General features: G+C 37.6%; 1 long non-coding RNA gene across 2 annotated transcripts in view; it reads left to right on the top strand.

The window, feature by feature from the left end:
- The window catches only part of LOC128780767 (uncharacterized), a 100,765-nt gene extending 83,743 nt beyond the window's left edge, over positions 1-17,022 (top strand). The window contains exons 1-3 of one of the 2 annotated variants that reach the window (XR_008426768.1): positions 8,054-8,115; positions 14,978-15,061; positions 16,724-17,022. This is a non-coding gene — a long non-coding RNA (uncharacterized lncRNA). Of the gene's footprint in view, positions 1-8,053; positions 8,116-14,977; positions 15,062-16,723 lie in introns of those variants that run through there. The other variant, XR_008426769.1, reaches the window with a different exon arrangement.
- Positions 17,023-20,181: the final 3,159 nt, after the last annotated feature.

Genomic DNA, 20,181 nt, shown 5'->3' with positions numbered 1-20,181 from the left:
AGGTGTAAATGGCATAATATGTCCTCGAACATCTGTATCTAGACAAGAATAGGTACCTAATAAATGTTAAGTATTAGCACGGGGCTCCACCCAAGTGCTCCCTTCTCTTTGTGGTCTTCTCTGAAGCCCTGGTAAATTTGCCATCCCTTCATTCCCTTTCCTCCCTGCGGGTGATCAGTCAGGGCAATTCTTGGACTTTATATGCCGATTGAGTTATTTACACTTAAGTATTTTCATTTCTGCTGCTCCAAATGTATGTAAGTTTCATGAGAAGAGTGACCAATGATTTTATACTTCAAATGCTTAATCCACGCCAGGCTCTCACTAGAGATTCGACATATTTTGGGCAATATCTAACGGGTGAAGAAGAGAGAGAATGGTGATGGTAGGCAGGGTTACCCAGGAAGTGAGGAATTCAGATCTTCTGCTGAAATACCTGTGAACAATAATGTGGAATTGAATAATTAACCACCTTTTACCCCAAATCGCTTCTCTTTATGCAGAATGCACATCGATTCTTTGTGCGAGGTTTTATGATGAGTGGGGTTGGAGATCTTAAGAAGCAGATGGAAGCATTTCATGTAGGTGTATGAATTTTACAGTACAAGATGGTAAAGGTAAAGATTATGTTGGCAAAGGGGTTTGGCTGGAGGGAAGTGGCCACGGCACTGGGTTGCAGCTCTCCCAATGGGAAAACATCGGGTGGAGGAGGGAAAGGGGGCTGAAGAAACGAGGTGGAAGGTGGGAAGCAGGTGGGAGAGTAGGGAGAGAGGGCACAGCATGTCCCATGAAAGGGACAGAGGCATGAACATGTATGGTGATTTTGAAGAATGATATAAAAAAATCAATCCTGGTTAAAAGGCAAGGCTTGTTTTATTGAAAGATTTGGGTACCTGTTTAAGGCCATTGAATAAGAATATTTTTCTGGTTATCTCTGATATCATGGCTAAATAAAAATGTATTTTTTCTCGTATAATTTCTACATTTCAACTTGAATGATTCTCCCACTTCTCAAATATGGGTAGGTAAAGAGAAGTTGGTGAGAATTATTATTTTTGTTCTTTAATCCAGAAATTACAATTTTTTACAATACTATTTTCAGTCAAAATACCCCTCTCACACTTGAATATTTGTAACTCCAAATTTTCTTAATTATTTCTAAAGTACTGAAGATTAAAGGATGGTTCCAATGTAATAAAATTTGTGACAATCAAGGAGAGCCTGGGTTCCGGGCAGGGCTTATCCCGGCGATTGCCGAGCATATGCTCCATAAGTCATCAGAGACTCTGCTCTGCGTTTACTTCTCTGCTGATAAATACATGTATTATGCATCTTGCTAGAGCTGCTGTAACATTTGGATTAGTTCCCAAAAATATTTTGGGCCAGAGGGACATGAAACAGAAGCAAGGTTTTAGTCCATCATCCATAATTAATTTGCTGTCTTTTGGAAGAAATTCTTTAAACTCTGTGGGATTCTTTTTGTTCATTGGAGAAGTAGGGAGAGAATAAACCATTCAAGTAAGAAAATGGATGAAAGAGCCTAACCCTCCTTGGCAAGGACCGTCTATTGTGGAGCTATGCTCTCTTTAGGACAACAGTTATGTCAGTTTCTACCCTCGAATGAATTACACTTTTATCAGGTGATCTATGTGCATATACAAATAGATATATTATCTTGACTAATTCAATTTGATAGTTTTTCTATTAAATTATAATAATTGATTTGTTACCTCTTTTTTTAGATTCTGTCTTTCGAAAACATACCTTTTTCTTCTTCCCCATATACAAATGAGAGGTTTTTTTCTGGGTAAACTAGATATTCCAGGTAACATTTTCTGCTGGAGGAATGAGGTTGGTTTAGTAACCTGCATATAGAATGTGAGCTGGTATTTGTGATGTGTTCATGTTTTTCATTATAACAGTCTCCTAAAAATTTTACTAGGGCATAATAAGTGATGGCATGACTTGTTTTAAAACTCATAAAATTTATGATCAAGCTGAATTTTAATTTTTATACTAACATTTCATTTTTATACCGCCATTTAAAATTCTATAGTGTGTTCCTATCTGGATTACAAACAGAAGGAAATGCTTTCTCTCAAGACTTGTCAGTTTAAATAAATGCTTACTTGGCCTGTGTCTAAATATAGATGCCTGAAGAACCTTCCCGATCGCTGCATATGTGGCACTCTTCCCATTCTCAGGCTTTCTTATTACCCCTGAACTCAGAGATTTGTGGAAGCCTGTGGGGTACTAGGCAACGAGAAGGTGAACACAATGAAACTGGGCAAAACTGAGTGTAAATCAGTTTGGTACATGGTGTAGGTGCCTTCAAAATAGGATAGACTGCGTGAATTGGATGCATTTTTTCAGAACCAGGCTGCGTGAGTGTTTCTTTGCCCAGGACAAAGACATTATAAGTATCACAATAATTACTCTAATATCCCTTTGTGAAGGACACTGCCTGGCTGTAGGAGAATAAGCTTAATGCTAGTATTTTTTTGAATATGTACAGAAAGTCATAAAGATTTAAATCAATTCTTAATTGTCAGGTAAGAGTTCCAGATGTAATCACATTCAGGGTCAGAGGATTTTTGAGCAAACAAATAAGAAAGAAATGTAATCATCTCAGTGGTATACTCAGGTTTTAATTATTTTGCTTATGCCACGGTAGCATAAATCTGCATGTTATTGCCCTGTATTTGGGGGAAGAGACCTTAAGGAGAATAATTTTCTTGGTTCTGATGTTCCTCAGCAGATAATGCTGCAGGTAGTTTACACGTTCACTTCGTCATTTGCTCTATTGGGGGTGAGCAGAATTAAAAATATTTCTTGTAGACATATGGAGAGTAGGTGTGAAGCGATTCTCACTCTCCTACCGCATTTCTTGACAGAATCTCACATTGGTCAAGAAATGGTAACAATTGTAGGGAACGGAGAGGTGCACAACGTGGAGCCTAATGCATGCTGTAGAGGTAGGTTAGGAAAAGCCCAAGAGTTATAGGAGCTTCTCTTTATATAGCTTGGATTGCTGTCAGGAGTTTGACTGAAGAAAATCAATCGATGTTCAATTTTTCAATAAAGTGCCCAGCATGAATTAAGGCAAATACTTAGAAGCTGAACTGAGAGGATGAGTTTTTCAAAGGAAATATTTGGTAAAAATGTTCTTTCTGCGGCGATGGGCATCTTTAATATAACATAATTAAATTTTTCTTACTTAGGAAAATAGATTGTTCTGGCCTCTGCTTCTCCCACTGACATCTTTGATGCACATCTGAGACTGTGGCTTAAAAAGACCCAAGGCAGAAAACTCCATTTCCGCCCCACAGAATATTCTCCTACTGGATATTTTTTTAAAGTATGTTTCTTTTTTTGGGAACTCTCAAATATTTATCTGTAGCCAATTATCTGGGACTAACAAGGGGCAGCTTTTATAGGTATATATGGGATCTATTTTCTCATCAAGTCCTATAAATATTTTGAAATGAGAGCTTTCTCTGAAGAGGTTTGTAGCACATTTTTCTTTGGAGCCACCAGCTTTGGTAAAATATAAGACAGTTGGAGATGTGGGTAATTTTGCACCATCAAATGGCCACGGACTCATAAAGGTGGAAAGTGGAAAAAGTGAACCATTTATCAAAGGGCTTTGTAATTGATTTCCCTCTTGCTGCTGGGTGGATATTGTCATTGCTTGGGTAGAAAAACATCTAGACTCTTAGTATATTCCTCTTTCTGGTGAGGCATGTCAATGAGGCTAAATATTCTTTTGTCTACCTGTTCCTATAACCTCCACAGTTTCAAAAGTGAAGAAACCGTGTTCTTTCTGATAGCCTTGTATGAGTGGCTTGGGGTAAAGTGTGTCATAGAGCCATTGGATTAAAGACATCTGGATAATCCAGAGTTGCTTTTATTGAAGAGTGAGACAGGGTGGTCATATGCCCAGCCCATGTGCTTCACAGATCTGGTATAGAAACGTGGTTAGCAAAGGACACACTGATAGTGTGTATCAGTTTGGCTAAACAGTAAAGGAAAACAATCTGCTTTTATTTCTTTTTAAAAAAGATTTTATTTATTTATTTTTAGAGAGAAGGGGAGGGAGGGAAAGAAATGTCAATGTGTGGACGCCTCTTGTGTACCCCCTACAAGGGACCTAACTTGCAACGCAGGCATGTGTCCTGACTGGGATTCAAACTGGCGACCCTTTGGTTCACAGGCAGGCACTCAATCCACTGAGCCACACCAGCCAGGGCAACAATCTGCTTTTAATGACCTTAACAGAATGCTAGAGACATTGGTCATGATATAGGTCATGGCATAGGTATGTTTATTTGCATACACATAAACATAGGTACGCAAATACCTATGCACAAATTTAGGAACTTCCAAACAGAAGCTCCTAAAGTTGTAACTTTGTTTTTGACTTTTACCAGAGAGAATGTGGCCTTATATGTGAGATGTTATAGGCACTCATTAAATTGGGATTTACCTCAGATTTTGAATTTTTTTCTTTGCTTTGGTTTTGTCATTGAGATCATGGATAAAACATTTATTTAAACTCCCTTAGTAATCTAATAATTGGTACAAAATGTGTTAGAACTCCTAACCTGTCCCAAAATCATGGCTTTGGAATAAGAGAAATGAGTGACTAGGAAAGGAAAGAGTGTTAGTGATTATAAAATCTTTTTCACTCCTAACAATTATTCTCCTTTATCTCCAATTAGTTGGTTAAGGATTTTTAAAGTAGTGTTTTACTTGATCCCTGGTAGTTTAATAATAAGTATATACCTTATAATAAATAGTTTTATTTTAATTTTCAAATCCCAATTCTTTCTTTTAATAGATTTTTTGATTGAAACTTTATTTGTTTCAAATCATGACTTATTTAAAAGTTCTGGTAATAAATAAATGTACAGAAAAAGAAAGTGTCAATCATTCAATAATTTGCTATCCAAACATAAACATAATTTACATTAAAGTGAATTCCTTTCTTCTCTGCCTTAATTCAGACATTTTTTTTTTTGAAACTGTGGCTTCTACCTTATTAAGGATGATACTACAGTGGGCAATGAACATTAAAACAGAATAGGAAATGTTTTGAACGTGACATAAGTAAGTGTATTAATGAAAATTATTTTAATTGTGTGTATTTCTGTGTGTACCACTTGTAAATTGTATTTCTTTTTGTTGCTAATAGTCAAATAAGTTTGAAAGCTAACGATTTGTACATGGATAAAATTCAATCTTAGTCAGAGAGCAGAATTGGAAACTATTGCTGTGTACAATTACAGTTAAAAGTGAGATGAATCCTAAGCCAGAAAAGAGAGGCCAAGGGTGAGATAGAGAATGAGAAAAACAAAGAGAAAGAAATAGAAATAATGGAGTTCTGCTTAAGGGGTATTGTTAAAGACACTCTTTGCCTTACATTTCCTAGAGACACGAGACAGACAATGAAAATGGTGCATTCTACAAGAGCAGGGATCGCCTCTGACACAGGCGCAGCGGGGATGGCCTGAGACGTATGGTTTCAGTGTGTCCTCCCGCCGACAGGAATCACCTTAGGGAAGGTGGCACAATGAGATCCACTGTACGCTTCATTCCCTCGTTAAAGCCTGTAACCCTCATACAACACATGTACTTCCAGGTCAGGTCACATGTAAAGTTCATTCCAGTCATCTGTCTCCCTGCTTGAGTCATTCACCAGCTCGGGACTCAGGTTTTCTGTTATAAAACTAACATGTTAGATGAGATGACCTCAAAATTCCCCTCTAACCTGATATTATATGGTTTGTATATGAGATGACAAGAGAAATAAAAAAGAGATTTTGACAGAAATAAAGTGGTAGCAAGTTAGAGGCAGAAACACAGGTAGGTGGGAAGATACTGAAAGTCGGACTTCAAAATGGGTTTCCAAATTCAAAACAGTTTCCGGACTGACTAAAGAGAATGCAGTACTAACATGACTCACTGGGTATTGGCTGTTTGCCAGAGGCCATGCTTAGCTCTTTGGCCCACGTCTGGTCCAGTCCCCATGATAATTATAGTGCAGGTTCTAGTAGCCTTGTATAAATATCTGGGATCTGCCACAACTCGGTGATTAATGAACAGAATCGGAAACCAAGTCTAGCTTTGTCTTATATAAATCACTTGCTTTTCTCTTGTATACCACGACAAGTTCATATTTTGAAACCTAATTAGGATTGAATTTTTTAAAGGTTTATTTTATTCTTGTTGTGGTGGGGGAGGGGGAGAGAGAGAGGAACTTCAATGTGAGAGAGAAACATCGGTCGATTGCCTCTCACATGTGCCCCTACTAAGGGTCGAACCCACAACCCAGACGTGTGCCCTGACCAGAAATTGTACCAGCGACCTTTTGGTTATGGGATGATGCTCCAGCCAACTGAGACCTACTGGCCAGGACAGGATTGAATTTTCTATTGCCGAGAATCTGGACTGATAATATTGAAATTCAAAATGTGAAAGCAGACACTTTGTAGCGGGAAGATGCAGTGGCTAGTCTGCTAGGCAGCGCAGAGGGTCAGAGTGAAAACGTAGTTTCTTTATCTTCAAAAGATATTGAACATTTCTAATAACCCGTCTGTGTGCTTCAGGATTATAACTAGGACAAAACAAATTAACATACTCGACAACATTCTGTAAAGCACAAAGCAGTGAATAAATGAATGACATTAGTTAATTCCTTCTTGGATTTACCCATTGCCTGAATGGGAAAGGGGCTTTATAAAATGATTCTGATTCTGTGTAAACGATGAAGCATTTTCATGATAGATTTTGCATTTGCATAAATAAATAACAGAAATGACGTTAATTTTCAAAATTGAAAAATGTCTGCATGACAAACACCCAAGTCAGAAGCACGTGGTTGCTTGAGAAGGGCTGCCTGATAGGCCGTACTCTGAGGTGACAAGTCGGACACACTGAGAAACCTGTAATGGAGGACAGAGAGCCGATGAGTTGGGTGGCTGATGGCAGAGGCAGTGTGATGAAAGGCAAGCAAGATAAAAGATTGCGGAATCAAAGCAGGAACTGCTGGTTCTCAAAGATGAGCTTGCAGTGGCATTTTGAGCATGAACGATGTGGTGGTTGCGATATGAGAAAAAATCCATAAAGGCCTTTAAGCTAACAGTGTTGTTGTAGGACAAGAGTGGAACAAGGTAGCGAGCTTTATTGTGAGAGGTTGGAAAAAGAAAATCAATGTTATTTTATCAAGTGCTGGTTCTTCGTCCTTTGAATTCTGTGTGAAGTGCTAGCCATATGTATAAACTCTCCCCAGGGTTCAAAGAGATCGGGCTTAAAGCACCTGTGTAGGTGAAAAGTTGGGCGAGTTTCAGCGCTTTCTCGGTGACAGGGAGCATTGCCTTGACCAGAATGAGTTTAGAAAATCAAGTATCCGGAGCCAACTTAGATCACGTTCAGTCACTCTGAAAGTAAGATTCCCAATGAAACAAAAACAAAAGGGAAAAACCACTGAGCATTTAGGAAGTTTGGAAACAAATTGCTTTGGGAGGAGAGACTGGGGTTGAAAAACTGGTAGAAAGATGACTTTATTCCTATTTTAATGTTGAAAAATAGTATTCACTGGCAAATCAAATAAGAGCATGACACTGGTAATAAGTCAGCTAAAGCCTTACTGAAATAAAGTGGCTGTTTTTTCGTAGAAACACTATCAGACCAGAAGGAAAACGTTCAAAAGGCCTTTCAATAAGTAATGTTTATAACTACTATAAACTCCATTAATTACTAATATAACTGTAACAGTGTATGAAAAATAGCTCATTTATTATCTTCAATGTATAAAATTTTGCCAAAATACTTTGCATATACTAGTTATATTTGTCAAAACGACACCCAGAGGTTGATATTACAATTTTCTTCTTTTCCTTCCCGCCTTTTTCCTCTTTGCCTCCTTGCACCCCTCTCCTCTTTTTCTTCTCCTTGTACTTCTTCTCTTCTCCTTGTACTTCTTCTCCTTTTCTTCCTCCTTCTCATCTTTCTTCTATATAGTCTCCTTTCAGAGGTAGAAACCCATGACCTCGTGAAGCCAAGCAGAATCAGGCAGTGCATGGAAAATGCCCAGGGTTGAGAGACGGGAAGCCGGTACGCCCCCCTTTCCTCTTTCTTTGTTTAGTGTATGAGCTGCCTAAGCCAGCAGCCTGGCCTCTTTCAGCTAGAGTTTAACTTGGGCAAGTTATGTAACTTCTCTGAAAGAGTGACAATTAAACATGATGTGCTCTGTTCCGGAGAAGTACAAGTGCACAGATCTGGGGAAAGCTGATTTGAATCAGCACATGCAGCAATTTCCATTTCTGAAACAGGCCTTAGTAACGAAGAAAAAATGTCCCCGGTTTCCAAGCGTTAGGAAGATAGTGCACAACTTCTGGCTCTAGGTTTATGACAGATGATGAAAACTGACAACCCTCCTGAATTAAAGCCTCCAGTACTTAGAAATGCTACATAAGATATAACATTTTAAAAAAGTGTATATCCTATGTTAATTACCAACCACCTTCTCAGCTCCAAAATTGGGCACACAAATTAAAAACAAAACCTCATTGCATTATTTGATAAAGCATTACTAGTAATTTCATAAAAATATATACACTTTGTTAAAATTTTGTCAAGCCTTCAATGAGTTGGCTACAGATATTTATAATATACACATTTAAAACTATATGTTAATTGATACAATTCAATATGATTTTTGGAAATGGTTGAGAAAATGTTTCCAAAAGCACTCCTGTAAGATTTTATAGGCTAAAACAAACAGAAAAATGAGCTAACCAAATATACCAGTGTGGGAAATAGCTTTCTAATGTAGATCTAAATATGACTGTGAAAAATATTCTTTAAGTGAGTTTGCAGATTTCATTCAAAATATGACAAGAAACTCAAATTTAAGAAGTTTAATAAATCAATTAAATGTTACCTGGTCTAGGAAGGAAGGAAGGAAGGAAGGAGATGGAAAAAGAGAAAGTGAGAGAGGAAGAAGGAGAGGAAGAAGAAGAATGGGGGAAGAAGAAGGAGAAGAAGAAGACAAACTTTTTAAGTGTCAAAAGCTAAGAGAGAAATGAAAGCTGGAGCAACTAAAACTTAAGCCAAAACCATAGATGCATCTGGGGTGGGGATGGGTGTGTGTGGTGGCTGTGGCTAGTTGTCTCTCATCAACAGTCTAGGTTTTGATGTCCATTTGGAGAACAGGAAACTAAGTCACAGACTTAGACCAGGAAAGGAAGTGAAACCAAAAATCTTTAAATGTCTGTACTTTCAGTAAAATGTAGACTAAATATCTGCTTTTCAGTTCAGGGAGATGGTAAGAAACAACAGCTACAACCAAGAAAAGTTTTTAAAAATTCTATGTTTATCTGCTTGGTCAGTTAGTCAAATAAAGAAAAAAGTCTAATTTGAGAGTTAAAAGCCGAAATTTATACCTCTTTAAAGTTGTGGTTTGAGTTTTTCACTGCCTGCATGTCTTTAAATCTTTCAAAACAAGAAGAAAGAGACAGAGGGAGAGAGAAGCTCTCAAGCAGGTGAAATTTGAAACTTGTGGGAAACCTGCAGAAGTTGATAAATGTAAAGTTTCTCTTGTCAGGAATGCCCACCATGGTATAACAAGGGATTTTCAGCTCCAAGAGCTCAATATAATAGAAATATATTTAGAAATATACTTTAAACATGATCACAATTGTAAAAAAAAGGAGCTGAAGTCCTACCAGGGATACCAGAAATGAAAAAAAAAATACAGAATTAAAAAATACTGAAATATACATTGTACAAATAAAAAAATACCACAGTTTAAAATTTTAAAAATGACATAGTTGAAATTGAAGGTGATATGAGGTAGTTAGACAAAATGGAAATATATAAATGAAAAATATTATACGACTAGGCCAAGGGTTAAAAGCAGAAGATGTAACATATTTCTAATCGTTTCAGAGGAAAGCATTGCACTTAGAATACACTTTAGAAGAAAATACTGAGTGGAAACCATGGTTGAGAGTTTTCCAGAACTGACAAAATGCAGGCCTGGTGAACACAAATCCATTCCTGGACGCATCAATGCGACCCTGCAAACACCAAGAGCTGAAGGTAGTACAGTAAGTCACAAGCTGATTAAACAAGTTGGATCTCCATATCCTTTCCACCATTCTGTGTAGCTCAACGCCTGTGCCGTCCATTCCTTTCAAAGGACTGGAAGTTTACTCTCCGGAGAAATTAAAATAGAATGTATCTGGAGAGGAGAGTGGCAGAGCAGCTATGAACAGCTGGCTAGGTGCTAATAACACAAATTCTAAGTGGTTTTCTCTGGGCACAGCATTTCCCAAGAAACTCATGGATACTAGAACAAAACTTTAAAAAATCTTCGTAGAGGAAATGAAATCCAATGGCTCTACTATACCTTGTTGTTCTCAAATATCTGTAATCTCCCACTTCTAGTATGGGAGTACAGCCCAGGATTAGCATAGAAAGGAGTCAAGCCTCTCTATGAAAGATAAAATCCACACACAGGGAAAAAAGAATAATGTAAATATGTAACAAGACAATGAAATACAGAAAAATGGAGAACTCTTGGGAAAAAATAGAGCAAAATTTAAAAGCTTAGTGCACATGCTAGAAGATAAAGTTGTAGAATATACCAGAAAGTGGAGCTACCCGATATAGATAGATTCATAGATGGATAGATGACTAGATAGGTGAGAAATAAGAAATAGAAGGCAAGGAAATTATGGTACCATTCTAGGAGGCTCAATATGAAGAAATATTTTTCAAGTAAACAAAGAGAAAAAATACAGAGAGAAAAAACAGTCAACAAAACAAGCAAAAAACTATTAAGGTAAAAAACAACAACAACAACACATATTTCTAGATTGGAAGTGGCCATGTGCTCAAATCAAAATTAGAAATTAGATACACAAGTACTTTATGATGAAATTTCAAATTTTTGAGACAAAGAGAAGTTATAAGCTGGAATCATTGGAAAAGTAGGAAACAACCACAGCCACAACAAATAATTCACACAAAAATAGTTAGGAATAAAAATGGTAACAAGGTAAATGCATGAAGATGATAAACAGTCCAAAATCCTGAAAGAAAAAAGATAATCATTTTAGAATTCTATACCCAGTGAAGTTATCAATCAAGCATGAGGTAATAGCATCAAGTAATAAATAATTACTTTCAGACACATAATTAAAAATCTGTATCTATAATTTATATATTTTATATATATCCCAAATCTATATCAATATCTATCTCCCAGTAATCCTTCATCAGGAAACTATGGAAGAATGTTTTTAGCCAACACAAAGAAATAAATAAAAAGGAAGGAATGAAATACAGGAAATTGGTCCTTCAATGAAGAAAGCAAGTGAAGTGCCCAGAACAAGGGTGCAGGAGATTCCCGGATGACAGCCGTGAGCTCTCCTTCCTGAGCAGGGCGCATCAAGCCCATGCCTGTCAGACAACGCCACGAGGTCCTTCTCTCAGAAGATGCAGTGGGTAGGCTACCCGATAGGTCCCAGTGTTACCAGAGAAGACAATTGGACAGTAGATGGTTTGAGAGGGACTTCGTGATTATGTAGAAAAGCAAGCCAGCTAGCATGGCCAAACTATGGACAGTTTTACACACTCCATTAGGTTAATACTGAACTAACATGAAGTCGCATACCTGCATTGTAGGTTGGGGATATGAGGAGGGTATGCATGTGTAATGGGGGAAGAAAGAGAACAGAAACGAATACCTCAGCCTCCATTGTGAGAAATCAGTAGGTCATGCTTAAAACAAAAGTCATTCAATAACAATATAAGCATGTCATATAGAGAAATAAAAACAAATATCATCAAAAATTACCTAGGACAATCAAAGTGGGTGTGTTTAGGGAAGGAAAATAAGGATGGGAGATGGATAGCAACTACTGTTTCTCAAAACAAATCTTGTAAAACTATTGAACTCTAAACTCTACACAAAATAAAAATTAAAACTGAAGTAAAACCTTTCAGAAATGACTTTAATAGTGCGTGGTAATTATCAAGAGTGGAAAGTACACTAACTTACCAGCAAGATACTGCTGAATTCGTATACCACATCCACTACAGTGTAGCTGTGGAACAAAAAAAATAGCATAGTAGCCATTTAGCCAATACTCACTGTATACTAGACAATGTATAAAGTTATTATTCTTTTCACCTCTAGTCTTCATAACAACATTATGAAATTATTACTATAATTACCCATGTTTTAGGGGAAAATATGGGCCTTTAGAGAATTTGATTGTGTTATCCACATTTATAAAGCTAAGAAAGGAGAGTTCAGGCCAAGCTGGACTCATGTTTCTGGACATAAAACTCTTCGTAACAGTCTGGAGAGGTTAAATGTTTGCATTAGTTTGGGTTTTGCTCCAAGCAGACCTCAGGCAAGGATTTGAGTGTAGATGTTCTAAGAATGAAACAAGCACAGGAAATAGAGAAGAGATGGGGGGAAGCCAGCACTTCAGTTAGGAGCCGTGGTAGGTCACTGGAGCTTGCTCCCACTGGGGAAATTCTGGATGCAGGGGAGAAGCCTTGCTTCAGAGGCATCCCAGAAAAGGGTCCAGGAAGAGTGAAAGTTCTGCACAAAATCTCGTCTGTCAATAGCTCAGGGCTGCTGAGGAGGAGGGGTAGTTAATTCACTGGAATTCTTGAACATGCAGGTTTTTGTGACCAAACAGTCTTTAGAGGGGAAAAAAAGCAAGCAGGTGTTCAGGCAATTGGAGCTGAAAGTCAGGCCACTAACAAATAACTCCCAAATCTCATTTAATTCACAAAACAAAAGTTTACTTTTTGTTTGCAGCACAACATAATACAGTAGGGAGGAGTGGGGTGTGCATAGTTTCCAAGCCACAGACATTCATATCCCGGGTTCTTCCGGGGAGGTCCTCTGCAGTCTCCCAGAGACCCAAAGCCTCCTGGATCTAGGGCACATAGCCAGCTCATGAACCAAGTGAGAGTGGGGAATTGTGCAGAAGATTTTACAGCAAGTGCTGGAAGCACCACAATACTTCTACCTAGATACTATTGCCCAAAGCTCAATCTCAAGACTATCTCACTGGCAGGAAGCACTGGAAATGTAGTCTAAATGTTTGTCCTGGAAGACAAATACCCTCGCATTTGGTGAGGATCAATCACTGCCATGAATAATTACTGCACCGTGTTTCTTCTCATAAGCTCGCTTTGATGTGCTTAATAAATATATACGTGCATACACATATCCACACATATATATGCATACATATATACATATCCATTGCTCTACATGGTAACTGCAAGGTATTTAATTAAAACATACCCTTATAGAAATGATTTTTATGCATAAACTCATCAGTTTTTTCATTTCATATTAGAGTGAAACACATTTAAATCTCACCAGACTGCATTTACCTTAGGGTAAGGTAACTCGTAAGGTTGCATTTATCTTAGTTTGTTGAGAAAATTAAGCTATAACATTCTATTATAAAGGAACTTATCTTCCATATTCCTTAATGAAGTTTCATTTGACATTTTAACTCAAGAAATAAACAAAATACTATTGCACACATTTGTTTTGCCTAAACATTAAAAAAATTAAAAATATGTGCTAGGCTGAATATTTTTGCAATGAGTGTTCTGCAAACATTTAAAAAGCTATCTATCTATCAGCAGAGACACATTTGCCTGTACTGAAAGTTTCCCCAGATGGCAGGTCATTATCACATTGCATAGAACATATTTGGGCTGTTGCTATTGGATTCACCCTTTTTTGTGTGGAAAGACTCCTGTGTTTGAGTATAAAAATATCTGAATTTTAGTAAACTGAAGAATTGAAGTTAAATTTTTTTAGTAAATTATGAGTATAATAAAAAATATGTATAAACCATAACAAACCCTTGAAAACTTGACATTGTAAAGTTAGTTTTAAAAAGCAGGAAGGTTGTATAAGTTTTAGAAAAATTACATAAAACTTTCTGTAAAGCTTTTATGATTTGGATAACAGGTAGGCAAGTTGCACAAATAGAACTATTCCTTATATATTTATACTGAACTCCTTTTCTTATAACAAGGTCGGGGGGAGAGAGAGAGGGAGAGAGGGAGAGAGAAACTCAATAAAAGGATAGGGGACAGAAATGTAGAAATTTGGGTTGTATCATACGCATGTGAACTCTCCCTCTCTTAATGAAAGAAAAAAGCCTAATGGAATGAACATACAGCCAGTTTTCTCTTGAGAGCAAATCTATTTCACGCATCTCCTATGAAGGACTAGCTCTGGGAAAAAATATAGATTCCATTGTTACAGCCAAACCCAATATTTTTCTAGCCTAATGGGCCAACAGGCCAATCCCTGAATGCCTAGCAGGATAAACAATATTATCACACCCCGATTTGATACAGCTGGGCAAAATGGTTGTGGTTAAAGTACTTTGTGTGTTTATTTATTTGGATGTCCTAGACTAGTGGTTTTCAACCAGGGGTAATTATTTCCCTTAGAGAAATTTCTAGAGACATTTTTGGTTGCTAGGACTGTAGGGGTTTGCTCCTGAAATTTAGTGGGTAGAGGCCAATGATACTGCTAAAATCTCATAATACACAGTACACACTGCCTCATAACAAAGAATTATCTGGCCCCAGATGTCAGAAATACCGAGGTTGAGAAACCTTACTTATAGCTAAAGTTTTTCTTATATATAATATCCAAAAAGTAGTCCCTATTTTATGTGGGAAGGTTAAAAATCAGGGTCGAGTATCAATTTATCAGGTCCTTCTTCTGTTGCAAAATAGTTGATAACTGATTATATGACAAAATGGGAACCTATTTCTCCCTTGTTCTAATCCCTGCCACAGAGAACAAATTACCCATCAGTTAATTCTCTTCTGGTTTGCTGTTCATTTTGGACTCTCCATTTTTACACTCTCATATGCCTGGCCCTCTTGGCAACAACCCCTTTCACAGGTGTGCCAGCTCCATATATGACTCATCACATCAGTGTTTCAGAGGAAGGACAGATGCCAGTCAGTGCAGTGAAGATCCTGCATGGTGAGTGTGAACTCTTATTCCTCTAGGTTCCCTCCTCAAAGTTCTTACAGCTTATTTTACTCCATCAGGCAGCCACAGTCCTAGGGGAGGGTGGGATGCATATATCAGGTAGACCAGATGGCAATGCTTTCTCTGGTTTCGGTTGTGATTTCCTGCTCTCTTTCCTATGGCTTCCCCAATTGGCCAATGCGTGCTGGCTGTGTAACCTTTCAGTTCATTTATGAATGATGAACTTGCTATTCAGTATTAATATTTCCTATGAGCAAGATTGCCTTGTGAGGCCAGGGAGATTATCAACTTGGAAGCCTAGTCAGAAACTAAATGGAAGTGTTTTCTTTCAGGAATTTTGACTTGCTTTGTGTTATTGAGAATTTGGAAAGTACTGCTTCATGAATCATCCTCTCTGTTGTAAAGGTCAATATCCATGACACATTCTGGAAGGGAATTGAAAAGTTGGGGAGGAAACTTGGATAATATTATTAGTCCCAATTATCATGTAAACACAGCTCATGCTTATATCATATAGCAAGTCACAGCCAAAGAGTAAATGGAACTTAAGAATTGGAGTTTGATCATTTGAGGCGATCATACATTGAAAGAGAAATAAGATAATAGGCCTGAAGTCAGACACTGTTGACTTCAAATCATATCTGTGCCACTTCCTCTCAATCTACAGTCATGGGAATGGCATTTAACCACTCCGACTCTCACGATCAGCATCTAAACACAGAGGGGGCAACTACAAAACCATGAGTTGCAAGGATTATATTTACAAATATATATGTGTAATTACACCCCCCCCCAAACCACATTATCTCATTTTTACTCTTGTAACAGATCAAGGTACAGAAACCAAGGGAACTGAGCAAACAGAATTAGAATTAAAACCCCCCTCAATTTAGAGCCTGGCTTTTTTACCTCCTGCTATCTGAATTTAGAAAGTTCACAGGGCTCTGTCTTCAGTTTGAAGCTCTTTTAGAGGCCCGATATGTAAAATAAATAATTCATGGAATTCTCTAATTCAAGGGAGTTGGGAAAGGCTCTTTGGTGGGCTTTGTAGAGTACAATTTGGAAATCAATAGGTTTTATGTCCTTTAAGGTTCTTTCAGTTCTAAAATACCATAAGTAACAAGTCTTAGGTTAGACTCAGTCCTATTTTTAGATAAGGACTAATTAATATTATCCTTCTAACTCGACCAGCTGGAGTTGTATATGATATATGCTACTTCAATAGCTGGAACATGCCTAAATGTTGGGAATGGCTTCAATTTTAGAAGTTCAGGGACTATGGTTCTGGTATAATTCAAGCCAACTACTAGCTACAGAAACATACAGCATCGTGTACATAGAATTCCTTTGAAAAGTCTACTTCTCTACGCTTCTGCACGCATTTGCATTTGTTGTCATTCCTCACTCCCTTGATCCCTATAGTATTCCCTTATCCTTAATAAAATGCTCTGGTTCTGCTTGATTGTAACAAAAATATATTGGGTTTTATTATGAGCTGAATTATATACCCCCCCAAATTCTTATGTTCAAGCCCTAAAACCCAGTGCCTCAAAATGCAGCTGCATCTGGAGACAGGGCCTTTACAGAGGTGATTAAGTTAAAGTGCGACCCTTAGGCTGGGTGTGAATCTAATCTGACTGTTGTCCTTATTAGAAGAGAAAATCGGGCCCCACCAAAGGAGACTCCAGGGATGCGTGTGCCCAGAGAAAGCAGCTCAGGAAAACACAGGAGAAAGCGGCAATCTGGAAGCTAAGGAGAGAGGCCTCAGAAGAAAAGAACCCTGCTAACCCCTTGATCTGAGGCTTCTAGCCTCTAAACACGGTGAAAAAATAAATTTCTGTCATTAAGCCCCCTAGCCTAGAGTATTTTTTTATGTCAACACTAGCAAACTAAGGTAGGTTTCATGCGCCACTTCAAAATACTACCTTACGATATCAGAGTGATATTTAGAAGGTGGCAATGTCTGATGTAAGATCTTAGATATGAAATCAGAACTTCAGATTCAGAAGAGATTATGACTAAGTCAATTAATGAGTTATTTTCTCCACACCACTGTGTTTATTTTCACTGTAGTTTATTCCAGTCTGGAATTTGATTCTTCATTTGTTTATGTTCTGTAATTCCAGCGGACTAGAATATAATCTTAATGGAGGCTGGGAGTGTACGGTTTGTTCAATACTTTATCAACAGTCACAAGAGGCCTCCCAGTAAAATAAAGTTCAGTAGAGAATTGTTGAATTTTTTAGAGTTCATAGTAATTTATTATCACAGGTTACTAGAGATGACATGATCGACTTCGTCATGAATCAGCTAACCATCAAAACAATCAAAATACAAGCACCAGCAGCCTCAATTATTTATAATGATGGATATTCCCACGTGGTATTCTGTCTTGTATAGACCAGGAAAGGCTTGGAAAAGTTAACAATGGTTGAAATATGATTTGATATTCTTTTAAAATGCAATGTAACTACATATTTGTGGAGTGTGAGATTCAAGGCCATTGTCTGAAAACCCAAAAGCACTTTAGGGCTTTTATAAAGTGTCTGAGTTTTGGTAAACATTCTCTAGAGACATTATTTAAGTTAAGTTCCAAGGGACCTTTAGACCCAACAAGCATCTCTTAGAAAGTGTATTCTAGTTCACTTGAAGTAGGAAGTATTGTACATGAGTGATAAATTTTGTTTAGTTTTCTACTATGAGAGAGATGCAAGATCTGGGGGACGATGTTGTTAATTGGCTGCTAAAAATTTAGGCTGGGTATTCAAAAAAATTAATGTTTCAGCAAAGCATTCAATATATCAAAATGTGACTACTTTTGAGAGGTTGACTTTAAAATCCTCCAGGTACATAAATTACCGGTAAAAGCAATTATGGACTTCTGCTTTTGTCTTTGTAAAACAAAAGATTTTTTGTGACAAATTTTGAAAGATAATTTGTTCATGTCACGAACTGAGTTGTATTCACCAGTGTACATTGTATTCTGTTGCATTACATAGTTGGCATATATATTTTAATTATTTTTAATGCACTCTGTTTTTCATTATAGTTTCTGGATAATATTTAAAGGCATCGTTTCAAATTTAGGCAACTACAAATGTAATTAACCCCAGCTCTGCCAGTTGCTAATTTTATGACCTTGGGCAAATTACTTAACCTTTCTAATCCTTCAGTTTCCTTATTCTAACAGTTCATACACTTCATAGTTACCCTGAAAAATAAATTATATAACGTGTGCAACGCTCCCGGGTGATATTACCTGGCATATATTATGTATTTGATACATTTTAACTATTTTTATTTTTGTGGGGGTTTCATTTGTGTTTGTGCATGAGCTTCTTAAGGGCTTAGTACAGTCTGCCGGATAATGGCAGTTCCAGCACTGATAGATGCTAAATTAATGCCTGTATTTACTTTAAATTTAAGTTTATAATTTTATCCCCATGAAACTAACACTATTTTAGAAAGTAGTTTACAGTAGTATTTTATGATGGCGTGATCTTTTTCTGCATATACTAAGAAAATAGCTTGTTAATATCTGTAAGTAAATACCACAACAAAGATTTTAGTTAATATTTTTAAATATAGGAATTTTTACTTTATTTTAACCATTCTTTATTTTTTGTGAGTGTGGTCTCCCAACCTGTGCCATGATAAAATCCATCTCCTCCAAAAGTTTCTTCTTGAGCTCTTTTAAAATTATTATTGTTAATTTTTTTTTGTGATAAGAACACTTAAATAAAATCTACAATTTTTGCGGCTATGCAGTGAAGAGATTTTCTTTCTGAAGGTAAGTTGTCCAGTTTGGTATAAACCTGCTGTAACAGACTGGGTTTTCCAAGAGGCAGATTACAAGGTAGGTATCTACGTGCAGAAATGTTGTCCGACATTACTCTTGGGATCAACAACAGGGTGAGAAGAGTGAATAAAACAGGACTGGGCTCAGGGAGATGTTAGGCTAGATGAGTAACAATAGGGGTTTTAACCAACCCATGGGTCTTTGTATCCCTGCATTGACTGGTCATTGCATGGAGGCTGCTCCAAGAAAGGAGTGTGACTTTGGACAGGTGACTATCTCTTCAGATGAAGGCAGTCACTAGGAGAAGGGCAGCTGCAAGGTGGTAAATAATGTGATACGAGCCTGGATTCCATGTTGATGTGCCCATGTCTGTACCTCTTTTCTTGTAAAGTGGCTTTGATGCTAAGTTATTTAGGATCCTCTGTCAGCAGACCAAATGATCCATTAATTTTTGAATAATGGTGCTAGCTTAGTTCCTTCTGGAAGGGAAGACAGAACCATATCCAGAACATGTGTCAATACCAATCAGAACAAATTGTTCCTTCCTACATAGATGTCTCTAATGGAGACAGTCTTCCACCAAGTGGCCATTCAGACTCCTGGAAAGGTCATAGTGAGGAATTAATTAGCATGGGTCTCAGTTGCTGGTGGTTGGACTTTTAGAAGCAGCAGTGGTTAAACCAGCTTTGGAGAGAGAGGGCCCATGTGTTTGGAGCCAAACTTCTTTGGTGACTATGGCTACCCAGTTCAGGGACCCACTGTGCCAACACTGAGGCAGCTGATGGACAGAGTCCAAGTGTCAACTGACCTAATCAATCTATTTATTCAATAGTTGTTGAGTGCTTCTTCCATGGTGGATGTTTTCTGATGGTCTTGACATGTGATGCCAAGATTGTTGTGGTTCATGCCTATTTTCAATATGCTCATTTCACAATCTTCATTGGCCTCCCATCTGAATCCTTCTAAGCCCCCTATCTCTCAGCCAAGCCGATGAACATTCACCAATGTTCATAAATCTATATACATTCTAAAAAGTAGCCTCTTCTCTTTCTGTGCAAAGTGGATGGCAAGGTTAACCATCCAAATATCTATCCGCTGAGAGAACTTCCTCTCAGTGCTGTTTTTCATGGCTACCTCTGAGTGGGGCTAGAGGGCAACCCAGTCCATTTAAAGGTGACTGACTGATAAACCAGTGGTGGATGACAGGGAGGTTTTGGCTACCTGCTCCTGTGTAATTCTAAATGAACCACTTTTATACTATAAACTGCCTCTATTCACACTTGACCTTATGAAGCAGTGGGCCGGCAACAGC

This window comes from Desmodus rotundus, chromosome 4 (assembly GCF_022682495.2).
Source record: "Desmodus rotundus isolate HL8 chromosome 4, HLdesRot8A.1, whole genome shotgun sequence".
NCBI lineage: Eukaryota > Metazoa > Chordata > Mammalia > Chiroptera > Phyllostomidae > Desmodus > Desmodus rotundus.
Note: the sequence above shows the minus strand (reverse complement) of the source record. Positions and strands in the feature narration are given on the sequence as shown.